A 19,021-nucleotide genomic window follows, 5' to 3' on the forward strand; every position below is an offset into this window, starting at 1 on the left:
ACGATGACAATACTCCAGCAAATGCAATAACAAATGACACAACAAATTACAGCACAAACACAAGTAAATTAGATCAAAACTCCCTCAGAAAGCAAGTTGACAATAGGAAATATTAAGGACAAAGTGGAAAGCGCCTACCATTGACCGAACCTAGTAGCCATGGCCAGGGACAGGAAAACTTCACATGGTCTCAGAACTAACATGGGAATCACACGCCAGGCAGAACACGAACACCTAGACATATGGCAGTGGAACTGCAGAGGATATCGCAGGAAACAGGGCCTGTTCAAACAGTATCTAGACACCCACCCAACGCCGCCAGTCATTATCGCACTCCAGGAGACAGGAGGAAGACCCTTCCTGCAAGGGTACGAGGTCTTTGAGGGCCAGAGTGAAGGCTGGGTAGTCATGTTGGTTGACAAAACAACAAGAGTCATTAGATGTGACATGATACCGAATACGAACGTAAAACAAGTTATAGTAGAAATTGTCACGAAACGGAAGAAACACGCAGGCAAAAGTAGTGCCTTCGTGGTAAACCTCTACACCTTGTCCAAGCAGAAGGGACCTCGGTTCGCCGAACTCAGGGGAGCATGCTAACTCGCCAAAATCAACACCCTAGTAGTCTAGGAGGCTTCAATACACGAGATCCCAGCTCGCTAGGATCCTAGAGGACGCATAATTACAAGAGAAGCAGAAGACCTCAATATCGATTTACTAACAGAGCCAGTGTCCCCCAGGAGAGTAGGCAACAGCGTAAGCACGGACATATGTCCAGACTTCACATACATTGAAGGGGGACAGGGCACCTCATGGGAAAATCTTCAGAAAACACTAGGAAGCGACCACTGTATTCTACACATTCTACAAGCCAAAATCACAACCTGGAACGTCTTCAGCACAGAAAGTGATGACCAGCCGGAAAATATAACGTCGCTGTCAGAGTGGTGCAGCACACTTAACAGCGTACGCGATAAATGCACCGAAAGAATCGACAGAACTGCAGATACCCTAGAAGTAGACGGGCACCTTTTGGGGATATGGCAAGGCAGAAGAGGACTTGTCAGGCGATGGAAAAAAAAACCATAATAGGAAGCTGAAGCTTAATATTGCTGACATAAGAGCTAAAGCCGAGACATATGCTGCCCAAGTAGCAATACTGAACTGAGAACAATTAGGTGACTCTCAAAGAGGAAAATTAGGTACAGCCCGAACCTGGAAACTTCTGAGAACACTTAACGACCCAACCAAATCCAAGACAGAAACCCACAAAGCACTAGTGAGACTCACACACACATTCGAAAGCACAGAGTCCGAACTACTTGACAAAGGCCGCGAAAGGTGCTTCGGAAATCACCATCCACCCAAGTACGAAGAACTCTACAAAGGACCCTACGACACAGAACTTGACAGACCAATCACGAAAGAGTCTCAGCGACGAGGCAGTACAGGAACTCACAATCTTCATAAACACCCACTGGGAAGCAGAGACAGTCCCGGAGGAATCGAAACACGCCAAAGTCATACTAATTCCCAAACCCGGGAAGAAACTACAGCTGAAAGCTTCCGGCCCATCTCGCTGACATCATGCCTCGGCAAACTGCACGAGCGAGTGTTAACAGAACAACTCGAAAACTACATGGAAGAGAAAGACCTCTTTCCACATACAATGTTTGGATTTCGGACTAAGCTCTCCACGGAAGACGTGCTGCTATAACTCAAAGATGAGGTCCTACAGAGAGCGACCGCCAGAGGGAAACGCATTATAATGTACCTTGACAACGAAGGGACTTTTGATAATGTTAGCCACGAGGCAATACTCACAGGTCTGAACGACCTAAACCGTGGAAGACTAATCCATGGCTACGTGAAAGATTTCCTCTCTAACCGAACGGTCACGATTGGAATAGGCAATGCACGCACGGACACATTCAAAATTACTAACAAAGGAACGCAGCAAGGCCCAGTTATATCACCTCTACTATTTAACGAAGCGATGACAGGGCAGGTCGGAACACTAGAGGACATCCCGGACATCAGACACGGTATGTACGCCGATGACATCACAATATGGATAACTAACAGCTCCTTGGGGGAAAAAGAAGTCAGACTAGAGGCTGCAGCCACGTGTGTTGAGCAATATTCCCGACCTCGTGGCCTAGCATGTTCCACGGAGAAATCAGAACTACTCAGGGTATGGAGAAACAAAATGAATCCAACAGTTCCTACGGAACCACACCTCCGCCTCAAGGTGTACCTTGAAGGCCAGGAAATCCCTGAGAGGACCATAATTCGGATCCTGGGGATGTGGATACAATGTGACCAAAGGAGAACCCACACCCTATCCCTTTTTAAAACAACAACACAAGCCACTCGGATGATCAAACAAATCTCAAACAGAAGAGCAGGGATGCGTGAAAAAGACACCCTGAAGTTAGTACGGAGCTTGGCAGTGAGCAGGGTCACTTACAGCCTACCATACCAAAGCATGAATCTGTATGAAGAACAACAAGCAGAAATAATCATACGCAAAGCGTAGAAGACAGCGCTCAAGTAAACATTCAGCACGTCGACAAACAAGCTCCTAGCTGTGGCTGTCCACAGCACCTTCCAAGAACACAGAGAAGCCCAACTCAAAGTACAGACATAGAGGCTAATGCAAACTCTGAAGGGCAGAGCGCTCCTCCAAAAACTTAGGTACACCGAAAGGATAAGGAAAATGTCCAAAGCAACGAACATCCCAGACGAACTTCGCTGAAGGCTCCGAGCGGCACCAATTCCCCAAAGCATGGACCCGAACCTGCACCAAGACGGACAAGAAGCACGGGCAGACTATATACATCAAACCTATGCCAACAAGAACAACACAGTGTACGTGGATGCGGCTACGCAACACCCTAAGAAAGGCAGAAAGGCGGCAACAGGGATAGGCTTGGAACACCAAGAAATCACTAGTGGTTCACTACAACACAGTAACATAACCGAAGCCGAGGAGGTAGCTGTCGTTCTAGCAGTGGCGAAGGCTTTCAGGACTGGACGATCGCTCGACATAATCTCCGATTCACAAGCGGCCTGCCGAAATTTGCTGAATGGCAGAGTAAGTTGCCCCGTATTCCGTATACTCCTCGAGGCAGAAGGCGAAACAACACAATCTACTGAACACCAAACCGCGGTTCAACACAGGATCTTATGGGCGCCGGGACACGCGGGAATAGCAGGGAACACGGAGGCGGACAGGGTAGCTCGCGGCTATGCTACAAACCGAGCTCCCAGCTAACCCGACCTCGAAGAGCCCTCGCCGGTCCCCAAGGAATACTCGCCCATTCTAGCGCACATCAGAGGGATCAGAAAGAAATACTCACCCCCACATAAATCTCTAAGGCAGAGACAGTCGACTGGAGACAACTTCAAACAGGCACCGTTCCCAACCTATACATACTAAACAAAATGCACCCTACACGGTATGCAGACAAACGCCCCTGGTGCAACATGAAACCCACCTTCTATCACGCTACATGGGAATGCCATATAGCAAATGCGATTCCAATAATTACAACTCCAAGTGTGGAGCAATGAGAGGCACTGCTGAGCAGCGACCGCCGCGAAGACCAAGTCGGTCTAGTGCAGCGAGCTCTCAAGGTGGCTGAGGCCAACGGAGCCCTGAACTAAGGGAGCAGCTGACCCTGCTGAGCCCAGCTAGGAAAAGAAGCATAAGACTAAAGATCCCGGTAAGCAGCCGCGCATCACCTCTGTAAATATAGTCAAATAAAGTTTTACAACTCGAGCAAGTCAAGGAGAAGCAGATCCACTGGAGCCACTCTCCTCACGTGGTTAACTTACTTTCACTGTGCTAGCTCGGCTCCACCGATACCCTCTCCACTTCTGCGTGCTCCTCGTCTCTCGCCAGCCAAATGGAAAAGTAAAACCTGTCACGGTAGGCACAATGCTATTCGCTTTAAAGCCAAACAAAATTCACCTCCTATAAACTAGAAGAGCGTTTGACGGGGCTCTTCAGAGGATTTGCTGATCGCAGCCCGTGCTTGCGTCGGCGGTTGCGTAAATTTGATGACACGAAATTGTCATAAAGCTAGTATGGAATAAATTTACACTATAACGCCCCAGTCCACGCATGTTGTTACCGGCTAAGGTATTTATTTCTTGTTATTGCCTTCGAACTTTATATCGTGACCTGTTAAGAACAGGCTTAATTTTCAATGCTTCCAGTTCAAAAAATATTTCTAGCGTAAGAACTTTTTTGTATGTGTAAATTCGGGACCATATTCAGAAATGAGTGTAGTAAACCGTTCATTCTTCAAACCAACCGGATCTATTAGGCCTGAAGGAAATCGATGTTGTTCTTTGACGGTGAGCATGTACTAGACATGTTAGATTTCGTTTTCTTTCTTTTTTTTTTTTGCTGCAACAGATATTCGACAGATACTTGACAGGTAAAAGAAAGTTTGTGGGTGAAATATGAACACGCGTGCATGCTAAATCAAAGTGACAAAAGCCACGAAACGACGACAGGTAGGTCGGAGCTTTACAAATGCTAGCGTCCTTTGCGTTCGCCCAGTTCGAATTGCGCAGGCGAGTTTGTTTAATAATAAGTGGTCGAGCTCATTACTTAGCACGCCGAATTCACCGCACAACTTAGGCGACAGCAATTCAACTTTCATTTGGTTGATAAATAACTAGCATAAAAGCCACTCCTCAGAATAGTTACAGGCAGCCTTGCTTATCAGAACAACGGCAGCGAGGCACGCACAGCTCAATCGAACGATGCGCACAAATAGGTTATCGGCATGGTCGCCGAAAGCAGAGTTCACTGCAGTGGCTTCGAACCATGGAAAATAGGCTAGAAGACATTTGCAAGGAACTAAAACTAAATAACGACGACGGTCAGTGGTATCTCAGCACACGCGACGCACTTTCGAGAAACACACTCGCTCCACCTAACTAGCTAGATAAATGCAAGAATAGAGAGAATTCAGGCCAAACAAACAAGGTGCTGCAGTAATAGCTTAAGGTAAGCCAGTGGCGCGGCCCACTAAGTCGAACGAACCGCGACCGGTGCCCCGTTTGAGTGCCGTGCATCGATCTGAACAGAAATCGGGAGCACGGAGTCAACGACACTTTCGATACCGTAATGGACGGAAGACGGCGGGAACGCTCGGAGCTTCTTTACGAGGGAAGTGTTGCTATATGGCAAGTGCGTTCGTTCTATCATGGCGCAGCGCCCAGGACTAAACCTCGTTGAAACTATAAGTGCACTGCACTCTCTGAAAACGTCCAGTTTCCCCCACAGGTAATGGTACGTCGTCAAAATAGCGCTGATGTGAAACGCTCCTGCCTACAGCTTCCTCTTGTGACGACCATTTCCTTTCCGTCAGCCATGATTCTCCCGGCGAGCAGTGATATGATGGTCGATGGTAACGAAGTTGGGCATGAAAGACATGCTTTCGGAAGGTGTCAAGGGCCAGTGCTCAGCAATGTTCGATGTGGTGGTGGAGAATTGGTGGAGGTTGGCTGGTAGCTTGAGGTAGTCCAATAGCGGTCATGATACTCTTGTAGTCGAGTCAAAATAACGTTTGCCGGACGAACTATTTACTGCAGCAGCAGCTCAGAGCTCGAAAATAGGTTTGTTTGTTTGTCTATTCGTGGGCATGCGCCCGTCGGTCCTTTCTTTTACGCTGACGATGACCGTTGTGCCGTCCAGTCATCCTCAGCGTCACCATCACCATTGTGCGAAGAAACGGAAAATTTTGTTCATCACCATCCCTTCAATGCACTTAAAAGACGCAATATTGACTCACACAATGGAGCCAGTGAGTGCACGTCTGTCTTGCGTAATCAAGTATTATATCACAATATTATATCTGCATCTTACATAATCCCCTCATATGTATCTCTAAAGCACACATACCCGCCAGTGTAACGGTGCATGGTATTCAATAATTTTATGATAGAGGTGGAACGCCTTAGTTGTTGGAATAGATCAGGCAGTACATATAAACGTGGGCAAAGTGTCTAAAACAAAAGATCTGCTTTCACCACCACTGAGACTCAAGCGAATGCCGCTGCAGCAATACGTACTGGCTATACGGACGCAATAACCGCGCTATCGAGCCACACTAGCACCTGCCAAGTTTTGCAAGATTTTACGCTCCACATAGAGGCTCTGAGAGTGGTGGCAACTGTGAACGTATTGCGGAGGCCACAACGGGCAACACTGAGGAAGAGGCTGACGTTTTTGCATCGCATATAGAAGCCGTTCTTAAGAAGATGCTGGCGCGTTGGTGTGCAAATATTGCCATCATCATAGCCGGAAAAATAGCGTCGATGGCGCAAATTAGGTGCGTGTGAGAATACCGATGTTGAACATCAATAATAGATCAATAATGGCACGTGCCTGTAATACAAGATGCGCTGAGAATCTGGCGGCTGGCGGAATACAACGCCGAAATAAACATCAGCAGTATCATTCCCATCAACGAGAGTCAACAGCGCCACTGCCAACAGCAGTGAGAACACACAATTTAGTTTACATAATAGCTTACCTGAATATTTTCTTTTACTCTCCTTCATAGGCGGCACTTCGTCATTGACTTTGTGCCATCGGTAGTAGCAGAAGTTATTAAAACTTTCACGCCGAACGATACATGTGGTGGCGGACTAGCCAGGGAAACAGTCGATCGCAGACCGAGCAATTATGGCCAAACTTCGCGTCGAGAAACATTCTCTGGAATTTGGGATTCGCCCCGGTGAAACTCGAAGGAAGTGGTAACTCACGCTTCTGCCGCTTGGACGCAGACTCGAACGACCTAGCTTGACGCATACGAGCGGCTTACAGTACACGATCATCATCGGTAGCTTGCGCTCGACGCCGACGATTAGACTCTCGCATCTGCTCTCGCTGACGTTCTTCGGAGGCAAAGTCACTGGCCACATTCTCCGGTTTTGCACGGGCACGTTGTCGTTGGTTTAGTCGCGTCTTTGCTGTCGACGCCTCTCCTGGTACTCGGCTTGTTGTTAGGCCGTGCGCACAATGCGTGGTCTTCCCACTTTTCCCAACTTTTCCCGTTTTTGTTGAAGTTGAAATTATCTACTCCTGCAATGCACACTCCGGGTTCTTACACACCAAGGCGGCTACAGCGGCGCACATCTCCGTGTTCTGCCGCGCCGTTGTATTGAGCGCAGACGACAGCAGACGCAGACAGCAGCAACGGCGGCCAGCGTGAGTTAACTCCCCCACTGCGCAGGTGCGGCAGGTGGTGAAATCACGTGTCCTTCTTTTGTTTTCTGCACCGTACTATGATTCGTTATCTTTTTTGTTCGCTTTACAGACTTTAGCCAGCTCAGATAACCCCACTACGAGACCACGCAGTGCCTCCATCTTTTTTGATCACATTACGGACGTTAGCCAGCCCAGACCTCCTCCCCCCCCTCCTCCGAGACCACGCATACGGCTAAATCGTCACGTCCGTCAGGTAACCAGTTTCGCTGTAAGATGAAATTAAAAATTTAATGATGTTTTGGGATTATTACGTGCCATTACCACGATATGAGTGCAAGGCAAGCTTTAGTGGGGGACTAAAGATTAATTTTGACCACCTGGGTTTCTGTAACAAGCAGCTATACCTACGTGAACGAGCATGTTTGCATTTTTGCCCGCTTCAACATGCCGCCGCCACCGCCGGGATTCAATCCACGACCCCAAGCTCAGCAGTGCAATGCCAGTAGCAACTGGCCTACAGCTGCGAGTGACGAAGTTATTGCCGCCGAGGTGCGGATAATCCCCATTCAGGGCCTTCAACACTACACCTTTATGCTGAAAAGCAGGAAGCCTTAAACGCCGCAATTTGTGTATGAATGTGAGCTTACGGGTCACACGAGGCGCATACCGGCCTACAATTACTGCTTTATTATGCAGCTTCAGCTCCCGCTAACCTACCCAAAACTATTCTATAGCCACTGGATTCTTGGCCATTCTCCTTATAGGAGGCGATCTCATTATTTGAGGAACGAGCAAGCATACATGAATGCGGTCTGCACTGTGATAGAATACTGCTGTCGCAGTACATGAATTCAGTGCCAAAGAAATTGCTAAAGTTTGCAGCCTTCTTTATCTTCTCGTGTATCCGCACATAACGCATGAGAGCAGATTGCAGCCATTTGTGACGTTGGAGATATTACAGACGAAGATGACCGGTCACCGGCAAACAGCAATTGCCTGGTCTTGAGCTGGTAACATTGTGTTTCGAAATCTATGTGTGGCATACACTGTAATTTTTTTTTCGTTTTTCTTTTTCTTTTTGCAGCAGTACGAATAACTTGATGAAGGCACTGCGGCTTTCGATGGGCGTATTTTGGGACAATGGTTACAGAGCGTGTTCAGTCATTGTTACCGAGTGCGCTGTCTTGGTTTACACGTAGCGTGTGCTACGTGTAATACATGTAAACCAGAATGTGCTGCAGACTGATCGAGGGATAACAACTCGGAGGTGCGCTGGTATATCCACGCACAACACGCGCTCACGGATCCGCAAACACAGGAACACGCGCTTATGCGGACACGCACGTATACCCATTCACGTGCGCGCGTGCGCAAATGGAAGAAAACAATGAACCAGACACGTGTACATATAACAGGAGAATTTTGGACTAAAATTACCCGCAGCGATTCTGGCACTACGATCGTTCAGCTATAGCACAGAAACGCCGGTTAGCACCTGGGGATTTTTCTGATCTTCATGCTTCAAACGTTCTTAAATTAAAATTAAATTATGGGGTTTTACGTGCCAAAACCACTTTCTGATTATGAGGCACGCCGTAGTGGGGGACTCCGGAAATTTCGACCACCTGAGGTTCTTTAACGTGCACCTAAATCTAAGTACACGGGTGTTTTCGCATTTCGCCCCCATCGAAATGCGGCCGCCGTGGCCGGGATTCGATCCCGCGACCTCGTGCTCAGCAGCCCAACACCATAGCCACTGAGCAACCACGGCGGGTACTTCAAACGTTCTTGCTTCTTCGTTTATTGCGCTTTATCTGCCTGTATCGCTCTAACTTTCCAAGGAATACCATGTTCTTCGAAACGCAGAGGGCAATAGGACTCTACGCAGTTGCAGCATTACTGCGAATTGTTGCACTTGTAAAGCAATATTTAGTTAGATGCGAACAACTTGCACAGTCTAAAAAAGCCGTTCGAAGCTAGAAGGACGAAGTTCAGGCGAATTCGTGCATACTAATCACTTTTCCCATGCCGACTGAACCACAATGCTTGCAGTCCCTGCATATCATCAGGGTTCCCTATAGTATTTCTTTTTTTTTTGCGGGATACTGCATGCACGTAACACGAGCGCACAAACGCTTCACGAGAGCCGGTGTTAATAGGGGGGAGGGGGGGGGGGCAGGAGCTCCGAAAATTGTCCGTGATGTCATGTCTATCGAGCGGGAATAGCGCGCGACGCTCGGTGCGCGGGCCCGTCTGGTCGGCGCCCCCCGCGCTCGAAGGGTTGTTCCTGGTTTCAGCTCTGTCCCTCCACCCTTTCCCTTACTTCACCGCTGTGGCGGAAGCAAAAATAACGGCGGCTAGACTTGCTCTCCCGTTCATTTGCCGAGCAGCGGGTCGATCGCCCAAGCAAAGACTCGCGACACACGCGTGTACACTGGAGAAGTAAGTGCGGCGACGCAAGGATAGCGCTCGCATGCGACGCGTTCTCGTGTTCCTCTTGTCCCGGCAGCCAAGATGTGGGCGCCCTTGTCGAAGCCCAGGCGGAGTCAAGCAGACACAATTGGCGCACTTTCCTTCCGAAACGGGGCCAAAAAATGTACTTACACTACGCTACCAGCTGTTCGTAAGAGTCAGCGCGCGGCAATCGTGCAAATGTCGGATAGGTTATCAGCGAAAGTGGCCGGCCAGTAGCAAAGGCACTTACGAATGAAAAGCTCTGCGAATTCGGCCCCGGAACGCGTATTCTCGAGAAAGCTCTCAATTGGAATTGCTCGTAAGAACAAACGCCAGCCAATCCCTATGCTGGACATATTATTAGCGAATATAGCCGACCAATGGCAAGCAGCACGCATACGAACGAAAAGCATTGTGAATTTGTTCCTGCGTGAGAAATTCAGAAAGATTTTCGTTCAAAAGTCAAATTTACCATTGGGCCAGCCGTCTTCACTAATAGTGTGCCCATCATCAGCAGTGGCTGGAATTCGCTCTTAAGAACAATTTCACAGCGTTAAGAGCTTTCTGTGAATACAGACCCAGAACCCGTATTAACAAAGCACTTCACAAGCTACAGGAGTTCATCAAATAGATACTAGCGATGGCTTCAAGATACTAGCGATCAAGATACTAGCAATGGCTTCCAGCCAATGAGAAGTAGTTTTTACACTGGAAGAACCAGGTGATTTCGCCCTCCACCCTAAACTATCGAAGCTCTTCGTCTGTAGAAACTTCTCGTGATTTACCGGGTGCGTACGCTGATAAAATCTCGGTATACCGATTAGCTGTTGCCTGTATTGTCTACGATGTATTACAACTCTAGGCGATGGTCTCATATTTACAAAGCTTTTCTTCGACATTAAGAAAAATTTGCTTCGCGAATACGGTACCATGGGGCTAAATTAGCAAACATTTTCGTAGTAAGAGTAGTTTGTCGAAGGCTAGCTGGCTTCGGTATTGTAATGTCGGTTACCGCGATTGGCCGCCGCCTGTTGTCATCGCGGTTGGGAGTGATCTGTTCTGAGAACAAGGGCATCGACTTTTAGTGCGTGAAGTACGTTGTTACGTTGTAGCCTAACGCAAAAGAGTGAATAAGATCAAGCACTTATTTACGCCTGGTTACTGCTTGAAGATGTGCCGTTTGATCCCTACGGTACTCCGGCTAATCATCCTGTAGCCACTAAACGAAGCTTATTTCTCTCTTTCAAGCTGTAACAGCGCCACTACCTTACATAATTTGATATATAAGAATGTAATATGATTTTAGTTGCCCCTAAATATGGCGTAGGTTCACGTATTCCTAGAGCCCGTGAATCTCCACGATGCAAAGCTGCAATGGTGATCGTGCGCGGACGACAGTTATCTTACCTAGTCTGTAACTTAGTCTGCATGGTAATATTTTACGTAATGTGCATTCCGTTTCTTGTATTTTAGTTTTCAGCTTACGGAAGCTCGAAGCGCGCGAAGAGTAGAGCGTTCCTCGCTATCCGCAGAGAGTATGTTTCAATAGTGAATGCCTGCAGTGCACTGATGCCCAAAAATCATAACGGCTTTCTTGTGTAACGCTTGTGACAGTCGGTTCTCGGCAATGGTAGCAGTGATCCTGTCATCGAGTTTACTGACAAAATTACTGGAGGGTACTTTGGCGCTGCTCTTGTTCCGCCATAATTGGGAATGAGGGTGAGTAAGTAGATATGTCTAATCATCGCGCTTGTAGTTTCGAATGTTCTTGCAGCGTAATTTCGTATTACGCTTTATATTTTTTTTTTATTTCCGAAGCACACGTGGCTTCGTCTCGGCGCGCCTGCGTAAACGTTGCATATATTGTATGCAACGTTGTTGCTGCGGGCACTGACAACATAATTTTTTTGAAAGTGATCAGTTCGCAGTCAACAAGCCGTTTCAAGCCAGAGGGACGAAGTTTAGGCAAATCCATGTACTTCCCATTTTTCCTATGCTGGCTGAGCCGCCATACTTGCAGCTCCCGCCAGATTTCCCTCTATTGATCTTTTTTTTTTTTTTTGGGGGGGGGGGGAGCTCGATGACTTCAACTCTGGCCTCAGAGATTACAACGGTGCCAGTGCGATCTCGGACGCCACTGTTTCGACTACAGCATCGTTTAATCGGTGACAAACTTGGGGCTGGAATCCAAAAACATTTTTGTCATGTGCGCGCTCTCGTTCGCTTGTCGCATTTCCTTTGCAGTGGGAGCTGTTGAAACTTATTTGAGTTAATGAACCTATGTGGTAATTTACATGTTCACAACGGGAAAAATATTTATTTGGCAGTTATCAGTTTCATCTCAGGCGAAACCCAACTTTATTTCTTTGTAAATATACAGCGCACAAATTACACAATATGCTGCAATATGGTGTAAGGAATTCCTTATAGTGTTCAATGAAAACAGATGTTTATGCTCTTTGGCATAATGCTGGATTCTAAAACATGATTTATTAGGTAGAGTAAAAATGGTTATACATGCAAGTGGCGGTGCATAGGTTATAAGTGTAATACAATTTAACAAATCAGATATGTGATTTCATGTCTGGTGGTAATTGGCTATCGCACGTTTCAACGTCCTACTCAAAAGAAAGAAACACATAATACCAAATTTATGACACACACGGCGGAAGCTGCGAAAGGATAATGCACAAAGGCAAGCTGCACTTTGGTAAACGTGATACGACAAAGAATAAGAAAATAAAAACTAGGTTAAGGGAAAAGAACAGATAACTTAGCTTGCAACTGAAAACTCTACGTATTAATTTAATTATAAAGCACCATTGTGAAGCAAGTGAACCGCCACAGAGAGATTTAAAGTAATCATACCTCTTTGCGACTGGAATATAAACATTGACAGTTTATGCCAGGCGTCAGACCTTTGTCTCCGACGTCATTGCTTAACACGTCTGTTCGTGCAAATTCTGAAGTGAGCTAACTGCGTTCCTTTCATAAAAATTCAGCTGAAAACTATTCCCTTGCCTTACGGTCAATACTTCTCTCCTCTGATACTAAAACTGCATGTTTGGAGAAACGATATGGCAATCCTATGGACGGAAAGTTATACGCAGTGCGTGCGTGCGTGTCTCTGTGTGTGTAATATTTGCTCGAATCATGTCCCTGCACTACAGTTATCTGCCGAGGCGGACATCAACTGCAAGAAAAACCGAAGCAGTCTGTTATAGTGAATTAAACTCAGTACATCAACTAACTTCTCAATTACAAGACTTTACAGCACACATCTATATGACAAAGTTGAGGAGAATACCTTTACGTCACAGAGGCGTTGATCAGAGATCCGCTCTGAGCGGTGACGGGTGCGCGATCAAGTAAATTGAGCAAATAATTTGACTCCACTTGTGTAGGTCCACGTGGTCACTCTGTCATCCAGAAACCCTTATTTTTTTTAATGGTGATTCGCTTCAAGTTCTCAGCGTAGACATGAGCCGTAATAAGCTAAATAGTTATTTAATGTAACTAGTTTAGCTAGCGAATCAATCGGTTTTGATTTTCTTGCAAATGATGTCCACCTGGGCAGTTAATTTCACCGCAGTAACGTAATTCACGTAAATTTTGTAGCCTCTCATGTTTTTTTATTGTTCGAAGAAAAAAAAAAATATGGTATGCAAAGTGCTTCAAATACAGTGCGAATGAAACTTACGAGATTGAGCGCGTGGTGTTGATGGGAGAGGTTGAATAAGATAGAGAAAACGTTGAGGGCGTGTTTATAGGTGCGTAAGAGGAAAACATTCACGCATTCTGGCCGGGCAGATTCAGTACCTGGGCCGGTAAGTGGCTCATGCGGCGCCAACCCATCCGCAGCAGCCTTTGCTTACCAAGACTCTTCGTCGCCTTCATTTGTGGGTCCGATGTAAACGCGAATGCGAACAAACCCTCGACGCTGGAACGAGCTCAGCCGTTCCCCGCGCTGCAGGTGTACGACGTTCTGTCGGCTAGCCCCGACAACCGCAGCAACGCGTCTGACAAAATAACGACACGACTGCCGAAGTTTCACTCACCACAATGCGGAACTGCACGGCGAGTTCTTTCCCGCTGCGGGTCATCGTGCCACCGCTGCTGGTAAAATGAAGTGAACGACGACGACGACGACAAAAGATGACACCAATTGTCGTCTACACTGGTAAAAAAAAAAGCACGACTCTAGTCCGGCCGGAGTTCGAGCCGGGAGCTAGGCGTCGTCGACGTTACGACCCGGCACTCGGGAAGGGTTTAAGTATTCAGCAGGGGCCCGAACGGAGCGCGGGGCCGCGTCCTGCACGGCCGACGATCACTGGCTGGCGGAGCAGCACTTGTCTGGCGGCGGGGCTGGCGGGTGCACACGTGGTCCAGCCAAGCACACGCAGCGTCCGACGCCGCCGCTGTCGGCTCCAAGACGACCCTATTGATTTGACACATCGGGCGCGACGACGGGAACCGGAAGCCAAGGGCGTCCTCCCTCTCGCAGATGCACTCGCCCCACGGAGCCCGGGCCCCATAATCGACTGTTTCTATCTTGGCGAGCGTGTGTGCGTACGTATGCAGGGGGAACCCTTTACGTCCGTCTGGGACACGTCGACAGTGCGTCGGCCTGAGCGTGTTTAGGGTCAGTGGCACAAGGCGTGCACGACTTCGCTTGTGGGTTGCCTGTATGTCGACGAACGGGTCAGGTTGCGATAGGTATGGACTGGCACTCCTTCGTCTGCATCCTTGCCGTAAACTATGCTTGGGTTGTGCTGGCTACTACTGCGAGGAATTTCCAAATTTGACGTCATAGCTTGACTTCGCAAAATTTCTCCCCCGTTTTTTCCTTTTTTTTGCTAACGCATTTGATCTATAACAATGATTATTTACACGGAAATGCAAAATGCACACGGACGGCGAAAGAAGCAGACGGGACACAGGCCTAGCAACTGAGTTTTTATAGCACGAGAACATACATATACATTATCGCACAAAATGAAGGGAGAAGGAAGGCATACAATCAAGCCAACCCAGCAAGTTCAACTGACACCGGCGGCTAACGCCACAAATACATTTCTTTCTCTGATAAGGAGGCAGACTCCCAACTAACACTCCTAATCCCTGCAGCTTCTACTGTTACTCTGGTGAGCTGATCAGGGTTTCTGGCCACCGAATGAGCATGCTTAAACAGCGGCTTGCATCCGCAGCGTGTTCGATGCGCGGCTTGGTGGCGTGGCAAGGTCAAGTCTCCCAACGTGATATCTGTGTCCGTGCAATCGCTCGTCGATGAATCTGCCTGTCTGTCCTACATACTTTTTGCCACATTTCAACGTAATGCAGATTGTGACTAATTTTGTCTAGGTGGGGTAGTACGATTAATTTTTTTTTGTCTCGTGCCACCTGGTCAAGGGCACAGCGTTATCGTTCTTACTTTTCTGTAGAATGCTTCCTGCCACAGCGGACAATACACGCAATGGTTAACCGCCGTCTAACCGACGTGAAATTTGGTACTCAAACCAAGTGAGGGCACGACTTCAAAAGGGCGTTTTTGAAGCACAAAATGATGCTGCCTCGCTTGACCAGCTTTGATTGAGCTGATGAGTACGCGAGGATGGGTTTCTCGCCTCTCGGCTTGTAATACCAACATACCTGTTTACTAGAGAAAATACGGTGGGGGGAGGGTCAAAAACCTGATAGTACCGTTAACTGGTGCTTCAGCTGGTACAACATGAGGCCTGAGGCATTCAACGAAAACTTCGCAAACAGCAGACGTCGCGGCGGCGGGCAAACCGTTATCAGTCTAATAAAACAAAATAGTCGTCAACATACCGAAATATTCTTGCTACTTCCTAGTCCCTCCAATCGAGAGCACACTTTCCTGTCTTGATGAGCCAGAAATAATTCCCTCAAACAAGGAATGATGCAAGAACTTTTGCACATGCCTGTCTTTTGTGGTATGAAGTTTGTGTCACACCAAGAAGCGCATGTCGAGGAGAGATAGAAGTTGAAAAGTTCTAGGAAATTCCCGGAGGCAAGACCTGTTTCCTTCTGGAACTTCACTATCCCATGAATGTTCAAAGCGTTTTCCACACACAGGATGAGATCGGTTCGTGGCACGGAATACGATAGAATAAGTCCTTTAAGTCCAAGGAAGTGAAGCTGCGTTTGGCTTGGCATTGTCGTTCAAAAATTATATGACTTCATTAGAACTGGTTATCAGAAACGGGTCATCACATGTTAGGACTTTCAGTTTTGCCGGCAGGAAGCATGCTACCAATTTTTGCCAGCAACCACTTCCAGAAACAATAAGCCGGAATGGGCCGTCATCCTTATGCGTTTTGGTGGTAAACATGTGAAAGGCAGGTGATGTGAATTAAGAATAAAGTTTTGCATCACGTTGGAAACACTCCGGTGGCTTTCCCACAACGTAAGAGGTCCAAAGGAAAGGATGACGGGAACATTAATTCTGAAGCCGAGCAGGTTTATAGTGATCTCCAGAAATTTTAATGAGGAAAATCGCCGGCAAGTAAGCAGAAAGTGGTCACTTGTTTCCAGTTCAATATAACATATACACAAATAAAGATACTGCCAAACCAGACCTGTACGACTGGAAATTAGTGCCGGGACGTGGCAGCGTAACCTAGTGAACGTAAGTTCTAGTTTACCTGTTGGGCAAAACTTGCAGCTCCAGGGAAATAGTTGGTGGTGGTAGTCAGAGGACAAAGCCATGCTAGATTTATAAAACTCGTTCAGCATCGTTAATACCTGAAACCTAGGTGGTCGGGAAACAACAGAGACTATGAGGCTGCCTAGGGAAACATTTTCCAGTGTGTCGGCCCACTCATTCAAATCTAAATATATCTGTGCCCTGACCCTCTAATTAAATGAACAAAGCACAAATTATAAGGAGCCAATATACATAATGCTTACAAAAGCTTTGAGTCTCTGCGCTATGTAAGAGTGAAGACGAAGGGAGTGAGACGGTAAACACAGTTACTGATGAAAGAAACAGGTGCAATTTGCGCAATGCTTTAAATACAGTCATTAATTCTGCTAAATAGATACCAGTCAAATAATAAAGTTTATTCAAAGAAGACCAATGTATAAAAAGAGAAAAAGTTTGTGAGGGATCTTTATGAAGGTTCTGTCGTTATTATAGCATTGGTATCTCCAGAACAACAACTTCTTTGCAAGGGTCGTTTTCACCCGATACATTAAAGGGACCCTGAAACGATTTTGACAATTTTGTACAAATGTACTGAGTTGTTAGAGTAGGTCCTTCTAATCACTAATTGACGCATCGAAGTGCTCCGCGTAAAGTGTCTAATTTCTTATAAGGTTTCAGAACTGTACGTTGCTGCCAATCGCAGCACACTGCTAGGCGGAATTTTCAGCTGCCCCTATCCATATGACGTAAATCACCCAATTGATGTCAGTAGGGCGAGCTATCTGATTGGCGGCCCCGGGCGCGTCATCAATAATTTTCCTACCTTTGTGGTGAACAAATGATGTTCGTAATAGTTGGAATGTTAGTTAATTTGTTTCTATAAGAAGAAAGGAACATAAAGAGAATGCACAAGAACACTTTCGCACTACACGTAAGCCCTTCCGGCACACATCAAGCGTCGTCTGCTTGTGTTACAACGTGCTCCATTTTGACGAGAGTTCCGCGGTCAGAGTTGGTCTCAGCCTTTTCGCGAGCACCATTACCCGACTTTGTTGCGTTGTGGGCTGCAAACGTAGCGACTGGCAATATGTCAAGCTCCGGCATTGTGTCCCTTTGCAAGGCAGCAGACGAGCGGACTGGCAGCTGCGCATCGGACTGCCGCTATCCGATCGGCGCCAGGATTTGTGCGTTTGCGGCCGTCACTTTACACCGGAGGATTACTACCGCAATAGCATTTCGCGAGTCCGGTATTCGGGTAAACGCAAGCGCGAGGGGACAGGGCCTGCTGTATGACCGTGCCGTTTAACGGTATGAGCAGAAGCGCAAATGTGAATGGTCTGCACGGTGCAGCCACCTGGTGGCATAGAGCTCAACGATACACAGTAGCAGTAACGAAACGTATTCTTCTTTGCTGCTGGTGTAAATTTTTCGCAGGAGTATAATCATCAACACGTTGTTTTCGTAAATGTTTAAAATGTTTTACACTTGGTCAGAGCAATATTAGCGCTTTGTTTGGCTGGTTAAGCTCTGTGCCAACAAGTGGCTGGACCGAGCAGACCAATCAGGCCGCTCACGTACGTCTACGCGAAAGTTCGTTCATCAGCTTGAGTTTATGCCTTCACCCATCTGTCGAAACGCCCAGCTCGCCTGTGGTTACCGGAATGGGACAATGCTCGCAACGCACGCTGCTTTGATAGCTCTAGCTTGGGGTCGACTGCCAAGCAGCTGGCGGAGAGTTTGGAGAGGCTTCACGCGCTCTCTCCTAGAGAACTGGAAGTCGACGACACGACGTCTCATCATGACGCAGAGCTAGTGAAGGCGGATCTTAGCCCCGATCACTCGGAGAACGAGTTGAGAAAAAAATGCATGGCTGTGTAGGATGGTAACTTGTAATCGTCCGTAGCTCTCTTAATATGAGGCGCTTCGCACAAATTGCGGTGCGAATGATTAGCTTTAGCTGTACCCTACGCGTCTACAAAATTTGTCCGAGCCGTTTCAGGGGCCCATTAATGAACGATATGGCCTCCGAAATACATGCACAGACGTCACCACTCTCAGAGTCTGTGCATTGCCGAGAACCAATGCACAGGTTAATAAGCGCATTTGCTGTGCTGTAGCTTTGTGGTTAGGATGTCTGGCTCACAAGTGCACATTGCTGCACACACGTGATTTGAAATCTGAGTGATGGTGGTGGACAGCTTTGTTGTAAGCGCTAGTTTAGCTACACCTAGCATGTTTCGCCAACATTCGTATGTAACACCTAATGTGCTGTACAAATTAAGTTGCGTCTCCAGACTGAAACCATAGGATAGCGCGCGTTCTTATATTAGTCATCATCACCATCAGCGTACTTTATGAGCACTGCAGGACGAAGGCCTCTCCCTGCGATCTCCAATTACCCCTGTCCTGCGCCAACCAATTCCAACTAGCGCCCGCGAATTTCCTAATTTCATCGCCACATCTAGTCTTCTGCCATCCTCGATTGCACTTCCCTTCTCTTGGCACCCATTCTGTAACTTTAATGGTCCACCGGTTATCTAACCTGCGCATTACATGACTTGCCCAGGTCCATTTTTTTTTCTCTTAATATCAATTAGAAAATCGGCTATACCCGTTTGCTCTCCGATCCAAACAGCTCTCGTTCTGTCTCTTAACGTTATGCCTAG

This window comes from Dermacentor andersoni, chromosome 4 (genome assembly GCF_023375885.2).
Source record: "Dermacentor andersoni chromosome 4, qqDerAnde1_hic_scaffold, whole genome shotgun sequence".
Classification (NCBI taxonomy): domain Eukaryota; kingdom Metazoa; phylum Arthropoda; class Arachnida; order Ixodida; family Ixodidae; genus Dermacentor; species Dermacentor andersoni.